General features: G+C 40.3%; 1 long non-coding RNA gene across 1 annotated transcript in view; it reads right to left on the bottom strand.

Moving 5' to 3' along the window:
- Positions 1 to 22432, bottom strand: part of LOC144324715 (uncharacterized) — a 77041-nt gene that overhangs the window by 23168 nt on the left and 31441 nt on the right. Inside the window, exon 2 of the long non-coding RNA XR_013390148.1 lies at positions 1590 to 1720. This is a non-coding gene — a long non-coding RNA (uncharacterized LOC144324715). The remainder of the gene's footprint in view (positions 1 to 1589; positions 1721 to 22432) is intronic.

The following is a 22432-nucleotide window of genomic DNA, read 5'->3' as shown; positions in this document are numbered from 1 at the left end:
AAAAATATTTATTTAAGCTTACCAGTCCCTCAGAAAAAGATATAACTCAAGAACATCCAGGTGGAAGAGATGCACAGGCACAGTATATGGGAAGGAGCAGAGAGTCTATGCTCTATGGGAACACCACTCTCCCTGAATTTCCATGTGTCCACCAACCTGGAAGCTCTCTGAACCCTGTCCTCTTGGGATTTTTATGGAGGTTTCTTTAAATGATTAATGATTAGATCATTGGCCATTGGTGATTAAACTCAAACTCCAGCTCCTCTCCCCTCCACAGAGGTCAGGGGTAAAACTACAAGTTCTGACTCTTTAATCACATGGTTGGTTTCCCAGGCAACAAAGCCCCATCCTTAGCTTACTTACCCTATGGGCTTTCCAAAAGTCACCTTATTAACATAATTTCAAAGGACACCTTTAATACTCCCGTTATTAGGAAATTCCAAGGATTTTAGGGGCCCTGTGTCAAAAATGAGGATGAAGACCAAATATATGTATATATTTCTTATTATTAATTATAATACCAGATCTCCATAGCTTCTTGTACCTCCCTCTATCATAATACTTCTCAGCCTGCACTGCAATTGTTGGCTGTTATGTCTTTTTTTCCCACTGGGCCTTGTGCTCCATGAGAGTAGAGATTTCATATTCAATTCTGTTTCCCCAGATTCTGTCTAAATGACTGGGACATTATTAGGTGCTCAGAGCATGCCTATGAATGAATGAATAAATGAATGAATAAAAGATTTTTCGAGGTAGATCACACACAAGAGTTGTTTTTTCTCTCTGAGAATCCTACTCTGCTTATAGAACCCTTCCAACTCCAGCAGAACAGGAGAATGAGTTTTATAGCCAGCATATTTTCACAGAGATCAATGTGTCCTCCAAGATTTCTGCAATTTTTGGTTTGCTCTTTTGTGCAAAGGAAAATAGCAATGTCAATAGCAAAAGGTTAAGAAACATGCCAGCCAAAGAAATATATATATTTTAGAGACAGACTTAGAGGTTGAGACAGATAGAAAGATGGAGAAGAATATGGAACTACTTGCTAGTCCAAATGGTTTTGCATGGATCATGAAAAAGCATAAGACACAGAAGTAATTGAGAGGATTTCAAAGATTTTAAACCAGATAAAGAAGTAGAAGGAAAAAAAAAAAAGAAGTAGAAGATCCCAGTAGAGCCAGGTCATAGACAAATGTCTTTCCAGCTAGTTTTGCACTAAAGAGCATTGAATAGTTTAAAAGTATCACCATACTCTAGTGGAAACTATATATTATCTGTCATATTCTTTAAATATGGACACATAAGATAATTTAATTACAATATAATGAAATTATAATAAAGCATAACATAATTTAATTATAGATAATAGGTACCATTATATCAAGTAAGCTCTCTACTTATTTCTTATTTTTAAAATCAATTCAAAGAACTCTTTAGAAATTCTTAAGAAGGGAAGCATAGAAGGATTGGATACAACAGTGCAATTGTTCTCCTGTTACCCAGAGGAAGTAGCAAAGAGAAGTAGTAACTTTTAAAGAATGGAACCTGAACAGAATCGCTCCCCTCCTCCACTGGGATGGGCACCCTACCTCTTATAGTAGTGTCCTATGAGCACAGGTGGCCAGGTCAGGTCGGTTGCATGAGTAGCTTCTCCAGGCTCTGGAATTTGGATAGGCCTTCAAGCCACTGGCGTTGCCATAGAGAGGTGGCAGTCTGGTTCCTAGGAAAAAAAGCATGCAACACTAGAGAGGCCTGATTATTTTCACAAGATGAAAGGTAGCTTTCATTCCTATTTTGCTGAGTATATCATTTGATCCTGATTGATATTGTTATCTGACTTCAATCTCTTGACTTCTTGATGCTAACATCAACCCTACCTCCTCTGGATTTGGTGTTATCACTCTTCTGAGCTTCTTACTTCTCTCACTTATTTTAAATATAGTCTTTACCAGCTTCAAATTTGTGAATTTCATATATCCTGCTCCTTCTCCTGGCCCAGAACCCAGCCTTGACTTTACCAGATCCATCATTCCAGATCCTTACAGAGAAAGTGTTCAGTCATAACACAGCCAATCAAGAGAACTTTGTCAGATTAATATAGAGCGATTAGTGGTAGAACTCAAGCAAAAAATATACACTCTTCTGTCTTGTTAGCAAAATCAAAAATGAGACCCAAAAGTATTAATATAATCATTATATATAGTGTAAGCAGGTCTAAATCTTCAATAAGAGCCCTCACGGTAATTCAAATGTTCCTAAAGAACTGAATAGGTAGCATTTGTCTCACTAAAATAGAGGGACAACCTGGGTCATGTGTCAGTTGAAAATTTGTACTCTATTTTTCCTTGTTCTTACTATTGCCAGAAGGAACTGTCAAAAAAAATACAGTTTCCTATTTCACTAGGAAATGACTTCAGTTATCAATTTCCCCAGAAACTCTGTTCCTCTGAGTGATTTCACCAAATTTCCAGTGTCCTGTAGTCATGGAACTATGGAGCCAAAAGGGAATCGGAAGATGCTTGAGATAGGAGGCTCTAAACTCCTCATAGACCCATCTGAGAGTATACTGACTGGTACAGAACTTTGCCCTAGAAAAGTGCACCTACACACAATATTTTGCATACAACTTTTGCGTACAAGTCACCTCTCCAAAGCCCACGTGCCCCAAATCAAACAGATCTAATCCCATCATCTAAGCCAACCACGATCTTATTTATGGATAAAGATAGCAAGATCCATGACAAAGCTGATTTGACAAAGCTGATTTGACAAAGTGGCATTTCCTTGTCTCCCTACTTTCTCCCCATCATATGGCATGATCTCCCAATGGAAACTGCAACAATGTGAGCAATTTGAATAGGAAATAGGTATTTTAAAACCTCAATTATCAATATAAGACTGTAGCTTCACCTAAGATTATAGATATACTTAAAGTAAATCACTAAAATGAAACTATCATAATAACAATAATTATTGAACAGCTATTATATACCAGGTAACATTCAAAATATACTTCATTAATCTGCATCACTACCATACTACAGTTATAAAGCTTGTTCTATGGAGGGGCTGAATGGCTTACACAAGGTCACACAGTGACAGAGCCAGGGTGTGAACCTGGAATGTGGCACCAGTGACTGTGCCTGGAACCACTGTGATACTGCTCTGTCAAAAGCTGAATTTGCAAAACAAATATAAATGTAAATAGATTTTTTTTTAATGAAGTATCTCTTTATTCCTGTCAAGAATCTACAGGGACTCAATTTAAGCAAAGCATGTTCTCTAGCATGCAGTAATGAATAGTTAAGAATGGTTTGCAATTAACCAATCAATTTTTTGTATCTTAATCCATGCTCTTCAAGGGCTTCAAATTACTTGAAAGTGTTCTCTCAAGCATTTTAAACATTTCTCCCTATAATCTCGTTTACACTATTCATTTCTAAAATTTATAAAGAAATTGTTTTACTTGACTGAGGTTCTCATTTCCCCAATACTTGTAACTAAATTAATAAGAATCAGGGCTCCTGGGTGGCTCAGTAGATTAGCTGCCTTCAGCTCAGGTCATGATCCCGGGTTCCTGGGATGGAGCCCCGTGTGGGGCAGCCTTTTCGGTGGGGAGCCTGCTTCTCCTTCTTCCTCCACTCATCACCACCATTCTTGCTCTCTCTTTCCTGTCTCTCACAAATAAATAAATAAAATCTTTTAAAAAATTAGTAAGAATTATAATTGGCTTTTTTTAAGTAAAAAAAGTTCTTACAGATCATTTAGTCTGACCCACCCATTTTGTAAAAAGGAAACAGCTTAGATATATTAAAGATGATTTTTATGAAGATCCACAGCCAGTCTCACAGTAGACACAAAGAACAAAGACACAGTTGTGCTTCCCTATAGGCTGCCTGGGTCCTATCCCACATCCCACCATAGCTATCCAAAGCTTTAATTTTTTCCCAGTGATTACTTCAATCTTTTCAAATGAAAAGCAAACTCAAGTAACAGAATTTTTTTTAAAGGAATTGAAGTTGCAGCAGGCTCAAGTGGTAAATTCACTGGCAAAAAAAAAAAAAATATATATATATATATATTTATATATATATATATATACTAGCTTTTACTTTTTTTTTTTACAATATATGAAATGCATAATTTTTAAGGCTTAGTTACTGTACCAGCCATCTTTCTTCATACTTTAAAATAGGAATTTCCAAGCACTGTCTTAAATAAAATTTAAAACAACAGAAATATAAGCTTATTTGCCAGCATACCATGAAATATTTCAACTAAAACTTCAAAATGAGAAGTGGGGCAAAAGGAAACCAAACCTCCCCTCTACACTGCTTCCCTGACACTTTGCCCAACCTCCCCAGGATGTGAAGCCCCTGGATGTATGGAACCAATCCACTTCAGGCAGGTGGAGAGGGAACAAACATCTCTCAGGTCCAGAGAGCCAAGCCCTGGGCCAGACACTGCAAGAAGCCTCTGGTTTTCTGTTCACAGTAAGTGAACAGAGGTGACCACACTGAGGGTCAAAGATGAAGGAACTTGCCCAAATCACAGGTGCAGTGTATGAGAGGCAGAACAAGAATGTGAGCTTAGATCTGCTGTTCTCAGCATATGTGCCCTTTTCCAAAAAAAAAAAAAAAAAAAATTGCTACTGAGGATAAAGAAGTGATATATATATATATGTATATATATATACACATATATATATACATATATATATACACACACACACTCACATAAACATACACATACATACATAATGGAACATTAATCAGCCATAAAAAGAATGAGATCTTGCCATTTACAACATGGATGGATTTAGAGATACAGAGCTAAGTCAGTCAAAGAAAGACAAGTACCGTATGACTTCACTTACATGGAATTTAAGAAATGAAACAAATGAACAAAGAAAAATAAGAGAGATACTAAACCAAAAAACAGATTCTTTAACTACAAAGAACAAACGAATGTTTACCAGAGGGGAGGTGAGTGGGGGTGGTGGGGGTGGGGGTGGGGGTGGGGAGCAGAGCAGGAGGGGCAGCTGTTAGTTGAAACAGGTGAAGGGAATTAAGAGTTCACTTATCATGATGAGCATTGAGTAATGTATAGAACTGCTGAGTCACTATTTTGTGCACCTGAAACTAATATAACACTGTATGTTGACTATATTGGAATTAAAATCTAAAAAAACCCACCTAGGTATTGTAGACAACTATGTGCCTTCAAGGATGTTATAACTAGTTGAGGAGGAAAGAAAACACTAGAATTCTATATAGAGTAAAAGTACAAATATGGGTATATAAAATGAAAAAAATGCAAATACAAATATAAAGATAGTTATCAAGAGGTGATTTTTACCTCTAAAATGGCAACATGAAATGCTAAGTATAAAATATAGAAGCAGCCCAGGTGGGCACCCCGGGTGGCTCAGCAGCTTAGCATTGCCTTCAGCCCAGGGTGTGATCCTGGAGTCCCGGGATCAAGTCCCACGTCGGGCTCCCTGCATGGAGCCTGCTCCTCCCTCTGCTTGTGTCTCTGCTTCTCTCTCTCTCTCTCTGTGTATCTCTCATGAATAAATAAACAAAATATTAAAAAAAAAAGAAGCAGCCCAGGAAATACAGAAAGTGGAAAGAGGGAGGGAAGAAGGAAGAAAGTGAGGGAAATACTCAACCAAGTCATTTCTACCCTTGTTATTCAAAACATGGTACACAGATCAGCAAGGAGATCATCATCTGAAGTTAGAAGTGCAGACTCTCGGGCCTGGCCTACACCTATTAAATCAGAATCTGCATTCTAACAAATCTACCAGGTGATGTGTATGCATAGGAAAAACTCAGAAGCATGGTCTTTATGAAGCATCAAACAGCAAACACATTTGGAATTCCAGAAAGGAAGAAGACAGGGGTGATTGGAGAGGGCAACTTGTAGGCAGTAGAACTTGATCTGCTATGAGACTATGGGTGGAATTCCTATGAGGTATTTAGAATTTACTGGGGAAGCAAGAGAAAGATGAAAGTATGAAGTATGAGAAAGAATAGGTATGTAAGAAGTGAAGTGGGTGCAGGAGAAGAAAGAAAATCATGCTGCCCAAGGTGAAGGGTACCTGGAGAAGAATGTTTAGAATTTTCCTTCTGTATTCTTACTATGGCTTAGGTTCACATATTCCCACCCAGAGTGTTTCAATTTACAGAGAGAAAGAAAATTGTTAAAACAAAGTATGTACATTCGGCATCTGGAAAAAATGGGTGCTCTTGGGGAGGAACAGCTGGAATCTTCCAACACATGTGTGCTGATTCTCTCACCAGAGACCCATCTACAGAATGGGCAACTTTGGTGTGCCCCGGTGAAGCAGTGTTCAGACACATGCCAGGGCTCTGGCTGCCTACAGGTGCAACACACTTCATAGAGCTTTTCTGTTTTGCAGGTTTTATTGGCATAAAGAGGTTCTGAATGCAGTAACCATCTGCCGAGTGGGGGTGCTAGCACATAAAGTAGGTGGCATATGGCCACTGGTTCACTGAGGGTTAACCTGTCCCAATGCATTTTTCTAGACAAAGCAAACTTCACTAAATAAATAAATAAATAAATAAATAAATAAATAAATAGATAGATAGATAAATAGATAAATAGATAGATAAATAAATAAATAAAAAGGAGGGACCGAGTTCCTGTGGCCCCAGTGATTTGTTATGATCACTAAATGCTAATCATCCAGTAATCCGATGGGTATATGGCCTTAGAAATGAGCCCAGACTCTCTGAATCCAGGACAATCCATGTGTTCATGCAACAGACAGTCACTGGCATTGACCTCAAGTCAGGGTTTTGCCAGCTACCATGGTAGGGAAAAAAGTGGCCCCTGAATTCAAGTAATTTGCATCTACCTCACAGACAACTAAGAAATTAAAATCCTGTGAGAAGCTTGCTAAATGGGGGAGAGGCAAGGTTTAGGAGTTTAGAGGAAAGAAAACCCCAGCCGTACCAGAGAAGTGAATAAAGCTTCACAAAGAAGGCAGGAGTCAGGCTGAGTGTGGGTAGGCACTTGCCCCAAAGTGAGGAACGAGTGAGCTAGAAGTGTTGAGGCTGTAGAGGTTACGGATAAGAATATAGATTTTGGAATCTGGTGGTCCAAGGCTCAAAATAGTCTTTGCAACTTAGTAGCAGCAGCCCCACAGAAACTATGGGAGATAATAGATCTAGTTTTAAAGGAACTAGATTTCCTTGGGGGTGGGGGCAATTTGTTACACAGCTCTACATAATTAATACACTGTGAAACTAATGAGGCTTAAATATCAGGCCTCCTCACTTGCCTTGAGCTCCTCCAAAATCCCAAGATGAGGAGGAAGGCATCCCCAAGCCCTAATGTCAAGAAGCAGAGAGGTCCCTGAGCAATATGTTCACAGGGCCACAGGTTTTTATAAATATGCAAATTTAAGATATTGGATTTTTGTGATGTTTAAGATATTTGTTAGAAACTTTAAATTTTAATTAGTTGTGCGTTTTAAATTCATTTTAAACAAAACCAACTTTCATAACAAAATGAATATATAAATATGCAAATGGACAAACATGCATATAGGCGAGGTGTGTGATGTTGTGCTTAGTGGGATGTTTGATGCTATATATAAACAGGATATTACTTGGGGAAGTAAAGAGATTTCATTTCCTGGTGTAGATAAATCCAGATCACCCTCCCACCCCAAGCAACCTCTTCTCTTCCATCCCTTTCTCGTGCCACCTCCATGCAGAGCTCTGCCCCTCCCCAACTTCTACAAGGAATCTGGACTCACCAAACATATGTGATTTTTCCAGTGTTTCAGGAGAGGCTGACTGCATCATGAGGAAAAGATCACAATGCTCCCCTCCAAGGCACTCCATCCACACGGCTGACCTTATCTTAGAGCCCATCTGCTCACCATTTGACCCAGCTCCAAACCCCCAATCCCACAGTGCCACTCTTCTGTCACTGGCAGACCACTAGAAAGTTCAGTCTCATCCCTCGCTGCCTTGGATGACTTTTCTCCTGAAGATGCCTTGTGCAACTCTAGGGAACAACCCATCCCAACTGGTCGTAAATCCATGCTGGAACATCTGGATGAGCACCACCTCAAAAACAAGTCTGAAATATGATTCACTGTCCTCCTTTACTTTAGGTTAAAGATCACTACGACTGAACTGAGAAATGTTAGTAAGAAAAGACCAGAGGTAAGTGTGTCTCCCGTATATCACACCCATTCCAAATGAATATAACGCGCAGCGTGGTGTAGAAATTAAGGTCTGTTCACAGAGAGAGAAGTCATGAAAAAGCAAAGCACAGGATGGTCCTGGGAATTTAAAGGAACCTGCATCAAGCAATGAGTACCTTCCTCATGCCAAGTCGTGATTTAGTTTCACCTGTATCACACTGTCCATATTGTTCATTTGAATCGTATTTGTTTTGTGGTTTTGTCTGTATGTAAATTGCAAATGTGTTTTGATTGTGGACCTCTATAAGGATGATAAGCATGAGGAACACACTTCATATTGGATCATATAGAAGTCAACATTTGGGGCAGGGAGGTCTGTGGGCATTTTCTCAGGTTTAAGGATATTGGCTTAGCATTCTAGAAAATGATCAAAGAAAAATACAAAGGGAATTCTCACTATGATCTCATTTATTCGTTCATTTGTTCACTCACTCACTCAATACGTCTATTGGATACTGATTACTCATGGATAAGAACCATTTGAAACACTGGGTAGAGCAATAAATAAGTTAGACAAGTCATGATTCTCCTGCATTTTACTTTCTAGGAAAAAAGAGAAGGAAAGATAAAATGTTTTTAAAAGACTTTTGAAATATGATGTGTGCACAGAATGAAATAAAACAGGAGGATTTGATAACAAGTGGCTGGAAGGCTATTTGATTTGATGAATAGGAAAGGTCTTTCTTTGAAGCGACATTAAAACTGAGACCAGGAAAGGAGCAGCCATGTGCAAAAACCAGAGGATTAATGTTCCAGGCAGACAAAGCAGGAAGTGCCAATGTCCTGGGGTGAGATGGCTGGAAAAAAATGAGTGAAGGAAGAGGAGGAGAGATAGGCAGGTTTGGTCCATATTGAGGCTTTTAAGCTGTTTGAATGAAATCTATGCTTTATCCTAGGTGCAATGGGAAGCTTTTGGAAAGTTTCTTAGAGGGGAATGACAGGATTCAATTTACACATAGATCACTCTAATGAATGTGTGAAAAATAAACTCTTCACAAGAGTGAAAACAAAAGAGAAGTCAGAAGGCTCCTGAAGTAGACCAAGTAAGAAATGACTGGGGCTGGATGAGGGGGTAGCAGTAGGAACGGAAAGAGGTGGATGGATGTGGGATATAGTCAAAGGTATAATCTATAGGACCTACTGACGGATTGAGTGTAAAGATTGGATATAAGAAGGTTAAGAAGGGAAAGAGAAGATTTGCATATGTTTGTAAATTTTTGGATTGAGGGTTTTTTTTTTTTAAAGATAAAACAGCATGGATATAAAACAATTCTGAATGAAAATATAACAAAACATTAAGAGTTAAGAGCTACTATCTTTGAATGGTGGAAATAATGTTGCTTTTTCATGTGATGTTAAAAATTTTAAAATGAAAAAATATATTTAATATTTTTTTATATTCCTGGTAGTGAATTTTTTTTTTTGGCACACACATTCAAGGCCCCAAGTCAACTGAGGAAAGCAGATGTCTTTGTTAGGAGTCTGAAAAGATGCCCTGAATAGAGGAAGCCAAAGATGGGGACCCAGGTCAATGAATGACCTCACAGAAAGTAAGGGCACAGGGAGCCAGAATGGGGAGATCTGACTTACCTGAGCTGCTAAGACCCACCTGAGCTTCACGACTGCTTCCAAAGAGTTAGCAACACCTATCTGTCCATGCTCAACAATAACTGCTGCCCGTATCATCATCATCTTGGGGCCCCTTCGAATGACAGGGTTGTTCCTCTGCTGAGGCACAGAGCTGGTACCAATCCATTCCATACCCACCACCCAGGGCTCAAGAAGAAAACGTCAAATAACATGGCCATGAGGTCATATCCACATTGCTACATTTTATCCTATTATCATGCCTGATTATTAACATAACCAACTTTATATGATTTTATAGATGGCAGAACTGAGAAACAAAGTCCATTTCTATAATTGTGTAGCTATTTGGTGATTCAGTCCTATTTTTTTCCCAACACACTACTAAATACAGCAGTTCAGTGTTTCCCAACCTTTTTCACACCATGCCACACATAGAAACTGGTATTTTTACAGGATGCTGGGGCAAATGGACAAGGATGCTCAAGGCGTGGCACAATTTTCTCAGGGGTTCCATCTGCCACAGGGCTTATGTGGTCACACAAAAACAAGTCAGTAAACTTCTTGACATACCTTTTGCTTACAGGGTACTTAATCCGGTGGTTCCCAAATTTTCCAAAAAATTGGAAAGTTTTGGGTGTTTTTTTTGAGAGAGAGAAAGAGCAGGGGAGGGGAGGGGAGGGACAGAGGGAGAGGGAGAGACAGAACCTTAAGCAGACTCCACACCCAGCACGGAGCCTGACTCAAGTCTCAAATTCATGACCCTGAGATCATGACCTGAGCTGAAATCAAGAGTCAGATGCCCAACTGACTGAGCCACCCAGGCGTCCCCAAAATTTGGAGAGCTTTTGAAATACAGATTCCCAGGCCTTGCCCAGAACATATTAGTTAAACGGCTTTCCATTGCAAACAACAGAAAATAAGGACTCAAACTGTCTTAAACAATTAATAGAATGTTTAGGTGTTGGTCAGTTATAACAAAGTCCTATTCTGAGTGCATCGCCTTTGCCTTCAGGCTGCTCCCCTCCTTGTGCAAACATGGTTGTAATACTTCTGGGCATTAAAGCCAGAGATCTAGCCTTGTGCGTGTCCAACTGTGAGCAGATGGCAGCTTTGTCTGAATGAGAAAAACTAGCCCGTTCCCATTCAGCTGTACCTCAGGGAGTAGGGCAAGGGCTACAATTTAGTCCCGCAGACCCTCTCCCCTCACTGTGCCCAGTGGTGTGCTGGAAAATGTTTAACCACCAGCTTGGTGGTTGGTGATTGGTAGAGCTTGCCAATTTCTGTGGTGTAAATATGTCCCGTGCAGCCGGTTTGAAGCTCGGGGTGTAATACGAAAGAACACAGGGTTGGGAAGTGATGTTCACCATCAGCACACCTTGGTCACAGGAGCAGCCAGGTGAACAACACAACCTGCAAGGCCCAATGCAGCAGACCCACCTGTAACTACACCTAGTCCCACACGGGAAGAAACCACCAAAATAGAACTATAACACTGGCAAGATTTTATAAAAATAATGAGTTCTTGGTTCCGAGTACAAACTCTTCTAACTGCACTTTAAAAATCGTTTCAGAAACCTCCCCCCCCCCAACCAAAATGATACTCCATTTGAAAAGTAATAATGAACAGAAGCTATATATTTTAAGTAACACAATGATCATGACTATAAGTTATTACTCATTAGTGGGAAAGAAAACCCTATATAAAAAAAAAAGTAGAATTCAAAAGACTCTAGGTAAGGAATTAATCACTTTTATAAATAGCATCAAAGGAGATGATTGTACCTTTGGATTCTGTTGAAAGCACAAAATTTATTTTAGAAAATTCCTATCCCCAATACTACTTAATAATATAGAGGAATCTTAATATAGAGCAATCTATTACATAGTTATGCAATTTTTCCTTTGCCTTAAATACTTACTTTAAATTGTGTTTTATATAAATGCTGGCATGCCCCTTCCATTTTTTTTTTATTTTTTCACTAACATGGGGTCCAAAATTAAGGGGGTTGCTATAGCCCAGCAGTGAAAAGTATCACCTCTCCATCAAGCTGCCTCAGATGAAGCCCCAGTGGTATAAACTTGGTCCAGCCACTTAACCTCTCTTCCAACTCCAGTAGCCTCATGGGTACCATGAAGGGAGTAACAGTAACTAGATCTCTAGACTTATAAGAAGGGGAGAGGAAATAATTCATGCCTGTGCTCAGCACTGTGCCCAGCACACAGCAGATACCCCCCAGACATTTGCCACAGGGCGCTCAGTCACATGGGCAGATCTGGTGACCAAAAGGCCTGTGGACTCTGTCCAACCAACCATCATGATAGCTACACTAAGCACCTTCTCAAGACAGTTTATCATACTGATGGAGCATGCAGTCTGCGTCAGGCTCGGGACAAGTATTCTAATTCACATGTCTTTTATTTCACGGTCATGGCCGTATGATTTTATGGAGGCACTTCTTCTTTTCCCCCTCACTGTTCATTTTCCCAGAGGGTTTTTATTGCCTCCACCCCAACACTGCACTATGTATTTTGTCATCCACTTAGGACTTAAAGAGAGAAGTCCCCAACCTAAGTGACAAAAGATTCCTATGTTTACAAAATGTGGTGCTTTTATTTTGAAGACAGGAATGTGTTTTGTTTTCACTATTTTGTTTTGTTTTGTTTTGCAAAGACCAGGTAGGCTGGCCTTGTAAGGAGCAGAAAGAGGTGAAAGTGGAGTTGGATAGGAGGAGCTGAGGACCTTTGATTCAATAGTGGAAGAAAAAGAATTGTCTATTATGAGGGGAGCTGAGAGCAAGGAGACTCAGAACTGTGCATCGCCAGCTAAAGACCAACTAAAGACTCCTAACTCTAGGAAACGAACTAGGGGTGGGGGAAGGGGAGGAGGGCAGGGGGTGGGGGTGAATGGGTGATGGGCACTGAGGGGGGGCACTTGACGGGATGAGCACTGGGTGTTATTCTGTATGTTGGCAAATTGAACACCAATAAAAAATAACTTTATTATAAAAAATAATAATAAAAATAAAAGACCAACTAAGGACCACACCTCCTGTCCACACCTACCACTTCTCCATCATCTGTGGACAGCACACTTTCAGTGACTCTGGCCCCTAGGGTAAGTTCTCAGGGGGAAAATGGATGGGCAACCTCTGGCAGGATACCCCCTCTTTTCATAAAGGCACTGGCTAGGATCAGCAGGGAAGTTCCCTATGAGTCATGCTGTGGCCGATACATCACCTCTGTTATACCTAGACTAGCACAGGTGTTCTACATCAGGGTTTCTCCACCTCCACACTATCGACGTTTTGGCTGGGCAATCAATTGTTATTTGGAGCTATCCCATGCCTTGTGATAGCACCTGCCCCCTACTTGTAACCACCCAAAATGCCTCCAGACATTGCCAAATGGGGGGTAAGGAGATACCAAACCACTCCTGGGTTTTACACAATAACCACATGACACAGGTGTGATCTCCATGGCACAGAAAGAACAGAAATGCAGATCATCTGTAGGTTGCCCAAGGTCCCAGAACTAATGAATGGCATGCCTTACTGGAAGCATGCATTTCTTCACTGTTCTGCCTCTCATTACATGACTTCCAAGTCTCAGAATCTTTGAGGTTTGCAGGCATTTCATAAATGTTTGTTAAATTCAGCAATAAACAAATGAACTTTATAACTGTCGCATTTTCATTCTCTAGGTTCCAGGGCTCCATCAAAGCAGATAAGCAGAAAGCTCTTACTAGGTAACAAGATCCACTTGTTGCATCTTGGGACTGAAGTTGTGATATTCAGTCAAGTTCACGCCAGTGTACACCGAACTTTCATTTGGAGGGGCCTGAGTTATATGAGGTTATGCTGAACTACTGGTCGCAGATCACAGGAACTGTGTGACAGACCCAGGACAAGATGTTAATTTCTCTGACACCCAGAGTTCTCATTCCTAAAATATTCTCACTGCATTCCTTTGTGGGGTCCAGAGATGTGGCAGGTAAAGTGTCTGAGACAAAGCCTGGCATGTAGGTAATAATCAGTAAAACTCCTGCCATTGTTATCATCACTCGCTGACACCAACTGTCTGTAGATCAGATAAATCAAAGAATGGCAGGAGGCTGCCCCTTCCTCCCTATATCAGCTAAGATCTCGGATCATGGATATTACAATTCTTATACTGAATAGGAGTGAGCCTTGGCCTGGGCGTCAGGAGACCTGGATTCTTGTTCTGACCCTAATTAGTCACGTGGAGGTGACAATGTCACTTGACCCTCTGAGACTGTTTCATAGTCTGACATTTAAAAGATAAGATAGCTCAGATCTTTCCTAAATCTCTTATCCTTTGAACCTGTGTATATGAGATGGCCATCTGCTACAGCCGTGAAACAACAATCTCCCCTAAGCCATTCCAGTGAACTGCTATGGAATTTAGATTAGAGCTGTAGAAATCAATAATCAAGCCACCAAACATAGAAGTTAGCTATCATGACTTGATTATTTCTATGCATGGCAAATAACTTGGGTTTAAATATTTATGATTTTGCACCCAGTTCAGGAATGTAGTCTTCTGTCATGTATTGAATAAAAATAATCAATGGAAAATAATGCCTCCCATCAAGCTCCAGTCAGATTGAACGTTGAATAGCCTAACTGCAGACACAGCAGATTTAAAAAAAAAAAAAAATCAATCTTCCAACACGAGGCCTAAACTTATAAAATACTGAACAACCTCTTCTTTCCTATGTTTGTGACATTCTCTCTGTCCCCACATGCTCTATCAGCTTTCAAGGCCTACTGCAGCTGGACAATGAAGTCAGTCTCTTGAATCTTCTGAGAAGACGGGTCACTTGCTGCCTCTGAATTCATTCAGTCAAAAATATTCGTGACACATTTATTGAATACTTACTCTGTCATATTCCCTGGAGCTCAGGGTAGCGGATATGATGACAAAACCACACAGAAGTACTTAGACGGTATGTTCTAGGAGCACCTTCCTTGCTGAAAGTCTAAGGGAAGGTTACACAGGCAAATGTGCGGAGATGGTAGAAAAGAAGAGTGGGAGGTGGGAGACAGGGACAAGTTGATGCCACTGCTTTGTTCTAGAGTCACTGCATCTTTAGGAAATAAGACACTGTTTCAGAAGCATGATCTGTAAGAAAGCATAATTAATAAGCCTATAGAGAAAGGTAGGGATGGTTTGTGTCAGTTGGCATAAGCCAGGGCAAGCTTAATGGGTGGGGGGGGGGCGTTGACAGAACCAGATTAATATTTTATAAGAGAACTCTGACAACAGCATGGAAGGTGAAACACAGAAGGGCAAGACCGGAGAAGAAAAGAGACAGAGAGTTAGGACGCTGCTGCAGTGACAGCTCGCATACCATGGTGACATGAACAAAAGTAGGTAGCAACAAGTGAACATGAGGATGAAGCCCAAATGCCCAAACTAGCTATTTCAGAATTGCCAGTTCTTCAGTCAGATTGGTCTTTAATGCCTCTTTTTAGTAATAACCTGGTCAGATTTTGCTATCTGACTCACAAAACCAATAGGGAATATTGTTCCTTTTTCTTTTCTCAAGAGGATTTTATATAAGATTTCTTCCTTAAACATCTGGTTAGGATTTGCTGGGAAAGCCATATGATTCTGGATTGTTCTTGGTGGGAACTTTTTTTGTTTATGGAGCTATATCATTAATACCTACAGGCCACATACAATTTCGTATTTCCTCATTACATCTAATTTTGCTTCTGTGAAGGCTTGCTTCTCCTACTAGCATATAATCCTCTTGAAGGCCAGAACTTTGTCTTCTGCTCATTTCCAACTCCAGTGCCTATCTTGGAACCTGGCACATTGCAAACGTACAATGGATCTAATTTAAATAACTGTATAATTCATTTGGGAATCATTCTGAATATTTAATACCAACATAATAGATATGTATTTTGTCTTATGGTCTTTATTTATCTCATTGGTGTCTATGAGAAAGGTTAATACGTCCTCCAAGGACTAATAAGGGCCACAAGAATTTATGAGCACTTTAGTACATCAGCAACCCGAGGGAAAGAAAGAGGCAAAGGAAGAAGAAGGTTTTGTGATCTGTTTGAAGAAGTTTCCAGTCTGGTAGATGAAACAACATGCACATGCCAGTTTAGAAAAACTAAACATTTTCCTTTCTAGTTCTTGAAAAACACGGATTTTAGATCCCATTACTGCTTTCAAGGGTTGCACTGAGCAGACATAGCTCTTCTGCAAGTACTCCTTCGAGAAATCTCAGGATGATGCTATCCCCTCCATAATTTAAGTGTTCTATTATGTGGTAACTTATACTTTACTACTGGGCTTAAAATTTATATTGCATTCTTTAAGAGCTTGGCAATGCACTGCAAACAGGCAATGTGAAACACCTTGGAAATACTCTCATAATATCGGCATCATTCTGATTCCCTGGTGGGAAGGGAGGTAAGGCAGGGCTGTCTTGGCAAGTACAGGTTCCAGAAAGCCAGACTGGAATAAGGGGTTTCTCACTTTCTTTGCTCCCTGTGCCAGTAGCCAGAAGGCTAGGACCACAGAGCGGACCTGGGAGAGCTTATCTAACTGGAGTCTGGGGCCAAGGGTCAATGAGCAAAGGATGGTCAAATTCATAAAACAAAGAGCAACAGATCAAGACACAGTTCAGGAAGGGAATCAAGCAAAAAACTGGTGATCATTAGCTTTTGTTCTCAGCTATTCTTGGCATTCTGACTGTTAGCCATGTTTATGCACAGAATCTATGATGAAATAATTAGCTTTTAAAGGGAAGGACAACATAAATTTTGATCAGAGAGACCAGGCTTCAATGTTACCTTGGCCTCTTACTAGGTGTATGATCTTGTAAGGAAAACAAACAAAAAAACAGTTAATCTTTCTAAGTTATAGGTTCTTCACCTGTAAAATTAAAAATAATCTTAAGGCTGTATCAACAGTTAAATGAGATAGCACATGTGAAATTCCCTAAAACGTATAAAAGGCAATTCATAAACGCTATTTCCACATACTGTTTGTATTAAGCCATATTAGGTGCTATAGTAAGTAAACCTTGAATTCTAAGTTACTTAACACAATGAAAATTCTGTGCTTACTCACATCACAGCCCAATGTGGGTGGTGTGTGATTGGGAGGCTTCTACAGTCTAATGCAGGGATACAGGCTTCTTCATCCTGTGGAACCCCTGCTCCTAGGATACCACTGTCTCCTCCATTCAGTCGATGAGAGCAAAAGAAGACTATGATGAAGGCACACCCACTTTTTATCCATTCTGACCCAGAAGTGACACATCAGTGTCATGTTTCAGGAACCCTGAGATTAGGAGACTCTATTGTTATGTAAAAATTCTGGCAAAGCTTCTCATCTTCCCCTCTGGAGACCCATTATCTTCATTACCCTGAAATGTGAGCAAATCTGCTCTGGGTTGGAAAGGGAGACATTTCTATCTTTATCATCCCAAGGGTGATTAAATTTGCTATAGAAGGAGTCACCATATCTTTCCAAGGCCATTTGCTTCTATAAACATTCTTGAAAAGATAGTATGAAACAATTTGGCTGTTAATACCTGAATGTCTGGAAACCTGAGAGATTCAAGGAGAATTGTCCCCCAAACACTTTTATAATGCCTATTTCTGTAGACAAAGAAATTGAGATTTTGAAAAGCTTACTACCTTCCTGGAGGTCACCTGATGGCAAGCCATGAGTGAAAAAAAAAAAAAATGAAGACTTGAGCCAGGTCTCCCTTATTCTCAAACTGTTGACACCATCCCGCAGTGTTCACGAGATAAACCCAAGTAATAGCAGAAATGGAGAAAGATCCCACATGCAAATCTCACTCTCCTGTTCCTAATGGATGTCTGAGTCTTAGTCCCTTGACCTTTCTGAGACTCGGCTCTCTCTTCTACTGACTATAAAAAGACACCCTCATGGTGAGATTGTGGTGAGAATTAACATGAAATCATACTGTGAAGAGGAAGACATAGACATGGCCAACACGTACATGAGAAAATGCTCTGCATCACTTGCCATCAGGGAAATACAAATCAAAACCACCATGAGATACCACCTCACACCAGTGAGAATGGGGAAAATTAACAAGGCAGGAAACCACAAATGTTGGAGAGGATGTGGAGAAAGGGAACCCTCTTACACTGTTGGTGGGAATGTGAACTGGTGCAGCCACTCTGGAAAACTGTGTGGAGGTTCCTCAAAGAGTTAAAAATAGATCTGCCCTACGACCCAGCAATTGCACTGTTGGGGATTTACCCCAAAGATACAGATGCAGTGAAGCACTGGGACACTTGCACCCCGATGTTTATAGCAGCAATGTCCGCAATAGCCAAACTGTAGAAGGAGCCTCGGTGTCCATCGAAAGATGAGTGGATAAAGAAGATGTGGTCTATGTATACAATGGAATATTCCTCAGCCATTAGAAATGACAAACACCCACCATTTGCTTCGATGTGGATGGACCTGGAGGGTATTATGCTGAGTGAAGTAAGTCAATCGGAGAACGACAAACATTATATGGTCTTATTTATTTGGGGGATATAAAAAATAGTGAAAGGGAATAAAGGGGAAAGGAGAGAAAACGAGTGGGAAATATCAGAGAGGGAGACAGAAAATGAGAGACTCCTAACTCTGGGAAACGAACAAGTGGTAGTGAAAGGGGAGGTGGGCGAGGAGTTGGGGTGACTGGGTGACGGGCACTAAGGGGGGCACTTGATGGGATGAGCACTGGGTGTTATGCCATATATTGGCAAATTGAACTCCAATTAAAAAAAAAAGAAAAAAAGGGAAAAAAAAAAGAAATCATACTGTGAAGTAGCAAAAAGAGTGCCCAGCACCACACAGACCCACTGTGGTGAAGAACAAGACCTCAAAGTCACACCGGTGGCTACTTGAGCTGCTATTTACTATCTGTGTGACTTTGAGGCATTTATTTAACATCTTCGTAACTCAGTTAAGCTATCTGTACAATGGGTATAATAATAGCATCTATACGCTAGGGTAGTTGGGAGGATTAAAGAAGATGATCCCTATAAAGCACTAGATCTGTGCACAGTACTGCATCAGAGCAGTGCACCAAGTGTTGGCAACTGTAATTTCTGCAGGCATGCCATTGATTCCACTGCTCTAGAGAACCCTCTGTGCAGGGGACCTCCTCAAGGACCTCCTCTGGCAAGGAGGCACATAAGTCACCAAGTCACTTGGTCACCAACCCCACTTTGATCAGAGCAGCTCAGCTTTTACTTTTATTATTCCTTGCTAGATTTCCTCTAAGGGGATTCTGTATTAAAAGCAAATAAGAACCACGTCCCTCTGTGTTGCTGCTTCTTACTTATACAAGGGCCTCAATAAGTCACTCCCACCTCTCTGGCCTGTTTCTACATCTGTAAAAGGTGGCAAGGGGGGAGGGAACAATAATAATTCTCACTGCCTTTACTTCTTGTTGTCTGGGCACTAACCTTGTACATGCTTTGTAGCAGTACCTTTTTCACCTGTTCTTAGTGATGGACATTTCAGTGTGAATGAGTAGGACAGCAAGTCAGAGGGAAAGAAGTAGAAGAGCATGAGATATCTGTGGGAATTGTGCAGCCTCTGCCCTTGCACTGAGTGACTAGCAGTTCTGGGGGCTTTAGCCGAGTGGATGATAAGAGAAACACTGACTCTAGATATAGATCAATCTATGTTCCCCAACCTAGTGATATTAGTAATATTTTTATCTCCGGCTATCTGTCTCCTCTGTTTCTCAGTTGATTCCTATGCATTGGGGCAGAAAACTTTTGATTACTGGTTATAAACTGCTAATGCAAATAGCCCTAGAATATATTTTAATAACAACACCAATATTATATACATATGTATATTAATCTAGGATTTTCCCTATTTAGTTTTTAAATTCCAGATGTGTTCAATGACTTGCCAAAGAGCTCTTATCTCTGAAGTGGCAATGTATAAGTGGAATCCATGTTTCTGAGTACCAAGACAAACATTCTTCTCATTCTACTTAATCATGTACAGATCAAAATATAATGGTCAAATGAGGTCATGGGTCTGAAAACTGACCACTGAGGACACAGGACTTTCTCTTGAGACATTAGGATCTTTCAAAAAAAAAATCATACTAAGGGGTGTCTAGGTGGCTCAGTCAGTTGAATGGCTGCCTTTGGCTCAGGTCATGATCTCAGGGTCGTGGGATCGAGCCCCACATTGGGCTCCCTGCTCTGTGGGGAGACTGCTTCCCCTCTCCCTCTGCCCCTTCCCCTAATAGTGCTCTCTCTTCCTCTCTTTTGCTGTCAAATAAATAGAAAGAAAAAGAAGAAAGAAAGAAAGAAAGAAAGAAAGAAAGAAAGAAAGAAAGAAAGAAAGAAAGAAGGAAGGAAGGAAGGAAGGAAGGAAGGAAGGAAGGAAGGAAGGAAGGAAAGAAAGAAAGAAAGAAAGAAAGAAAGAAAGAAAGAAAGAAAGAAAGAAAGAAAGAAAGAAAATACTAAGCAGATTTAAGGACGATCAGCAATTAGAGTCAATATTCATTTGGACCACAAAAAAAGATGATGTGAGAGGGCCTTGGCTTAGCATTTCCATGATATCCTCACCATTCAAAAATGGCTTTGGAGAACTCCGATGCTAAGACACTAACAACAAGTGCCAGAGCTAACCATGATACTCTGAGCAATAATAATGATATATACTGACTGGTTTAGTCATAGAAACACCACCGAATTTTATGCCACAAAGATCCTGAATGGTTTATAAGCTATGCAGAGAAATGAAAAGCAAACAGAATAAACTGGAAGAGCTTAAGAGTGGCAAATAAAACCCCCTATCCAGTAAATGAAACAAGCTGATACATCATTAAGTGGAGTTTACAGACTTGTCTGTGGCTAGGTCAGGACGCCAGCCTTGCTGGCCACATTCCAGGAGCCAATAAAATATGAATTGAGCCATAGCAGTTTTCTGAATAGAAAGCAATCCCAAACATTTCTTACAGCTTCGTCTCAGCATCACGGCTCAGGAGAGTGAGGAGTTACAGGTTGGTAGATAATTATATTATGTTTGCAAATGATATAAAAAGTCCAAGGAGGCATAGAGTCAGGTGTCGCTTGGGGAAGACCTGACCAACTGGCCTAGAAGAGCAAATATACCAATGTTCTACCTCAAGGCCCAGCCACAGGCAAACATCTTCATTTGGCAGGGTCTGTATCTTGAATGTGAGGTTTTGAGCTGCCTGCTGTGGCTCCTCCATTTACCAGCTCAGCAAGCATCTGTGAGCACTGGCATGCATGCGAAAGAGCTTTGTAAACTGAAAAGTGGTTGCAAGTAGGAGTAGTTTTTACCTTGAATTAGAACACATTTGAGATCATGCACATGAGCGTTTAAAAATAAGTAAGATACTGTTGTCCCTCTGTTTTCTGAGAGTTTTGTTCTTTGTTTTAGACCATCTTTATATCTTTTGTTGTTATACATGTTTCTTAAATCTGCTTCTATATTCTTAAAAAATAAGAAGGAGGGGTACCTGGGTAGCTCAGTCAGTTAAGCGTCTGCTTTTGGCTCAGGTCATGTTTTTGTTTTTGTTTTTGTTTCTGTTTTGTTTTAAGGACTTGACAAATATTTAGTAATAAAACCATAATTATAATCTTTGTATCTTTAGACTACTTTTTGGAAATTCTTTCCATCATCTTCAGATTTTGTCTAAAACTAATTGTTCATTGTACTTTTCTTTGCAAGAGGGGTTTAAGTCATCATACAATATTTTGATACTTAACTTAGAACATTTCTGTATCTAATTTAACATTCTCATGTTTAACATAGACCAGACTTCACATTCTCACTTTCATTTTTCTTCTGACACTTTCTGCAAAAGAATGCTGCATGCCCATTGTTCAAAAGAGGCCCAAATCATGTGATTGGGAGAGATTTAAAGTGAGAAAAAAGGCACACAGGAAGATCTGGTCAACCAGCTCAGGATGGAACACCTCCCCATGTCCCCAGAGATTCTGGGGTCCTGGGATTGAGCCCCACATCAGGCCCTCTGCTCAGTAGGGAGCCTGCTTCTCCCTCTGCCTGCTGCTCCCTCTGCTTATGCATTACCCGCCCCCCATCAAATAAATACATAAATCAACAAATAAAAATAAAACACAAAAATAAAAACTAAAAACGAAATTTCGCATTTGATTGCTTAATCTGTTCTTGGAATTAGTAAATGTTTTCTAACCAGCATGACAGCCATGCAGAAACAGAGAAAAAGGATAAAGCATGTCCATGATCAACCAAGTGAGCTGGGATCCAAACCTACTTGTCACTCCACACTGTTTGTTTCTAGACCTTGAAAACAGATACAACTTTGATGGGGTGCCTGCTTTCCATGTGCCAGGCACCGCTGTGTACTGGAGAAAGACTATCTCAGTTATTAGATTTATTTTACAATTAAGGAAATTGGAGGTCAGAGAGGTTAAGCACCTGGCCCAATGTTAGAGCTTATAAACAGCAAAGCTGGAAGCTAAATCCACATGGGTCTGGTTCCAAAGTTTTTGATCTTCCCACCATACCATGCATCCCATCTGGTTGATATAGTCAGGGATC

Source organism: Canis aureus, chromosome 12, assembly GCF_053574225.1.
Source record: "Canis aureus isolate CA01 chromosome 12, VMU_Caureus_v.1.0, whole genome shotgun sequence".
NCBI classification, from domain to species: Eukaryota; Metazoa; Chordata; class Mammalia; order Carnivora; family Canidae; genus Canis; species Canis aureus.
This window is presented reverse-complemented; position numbering and strand designations above follow the sequence as displayed.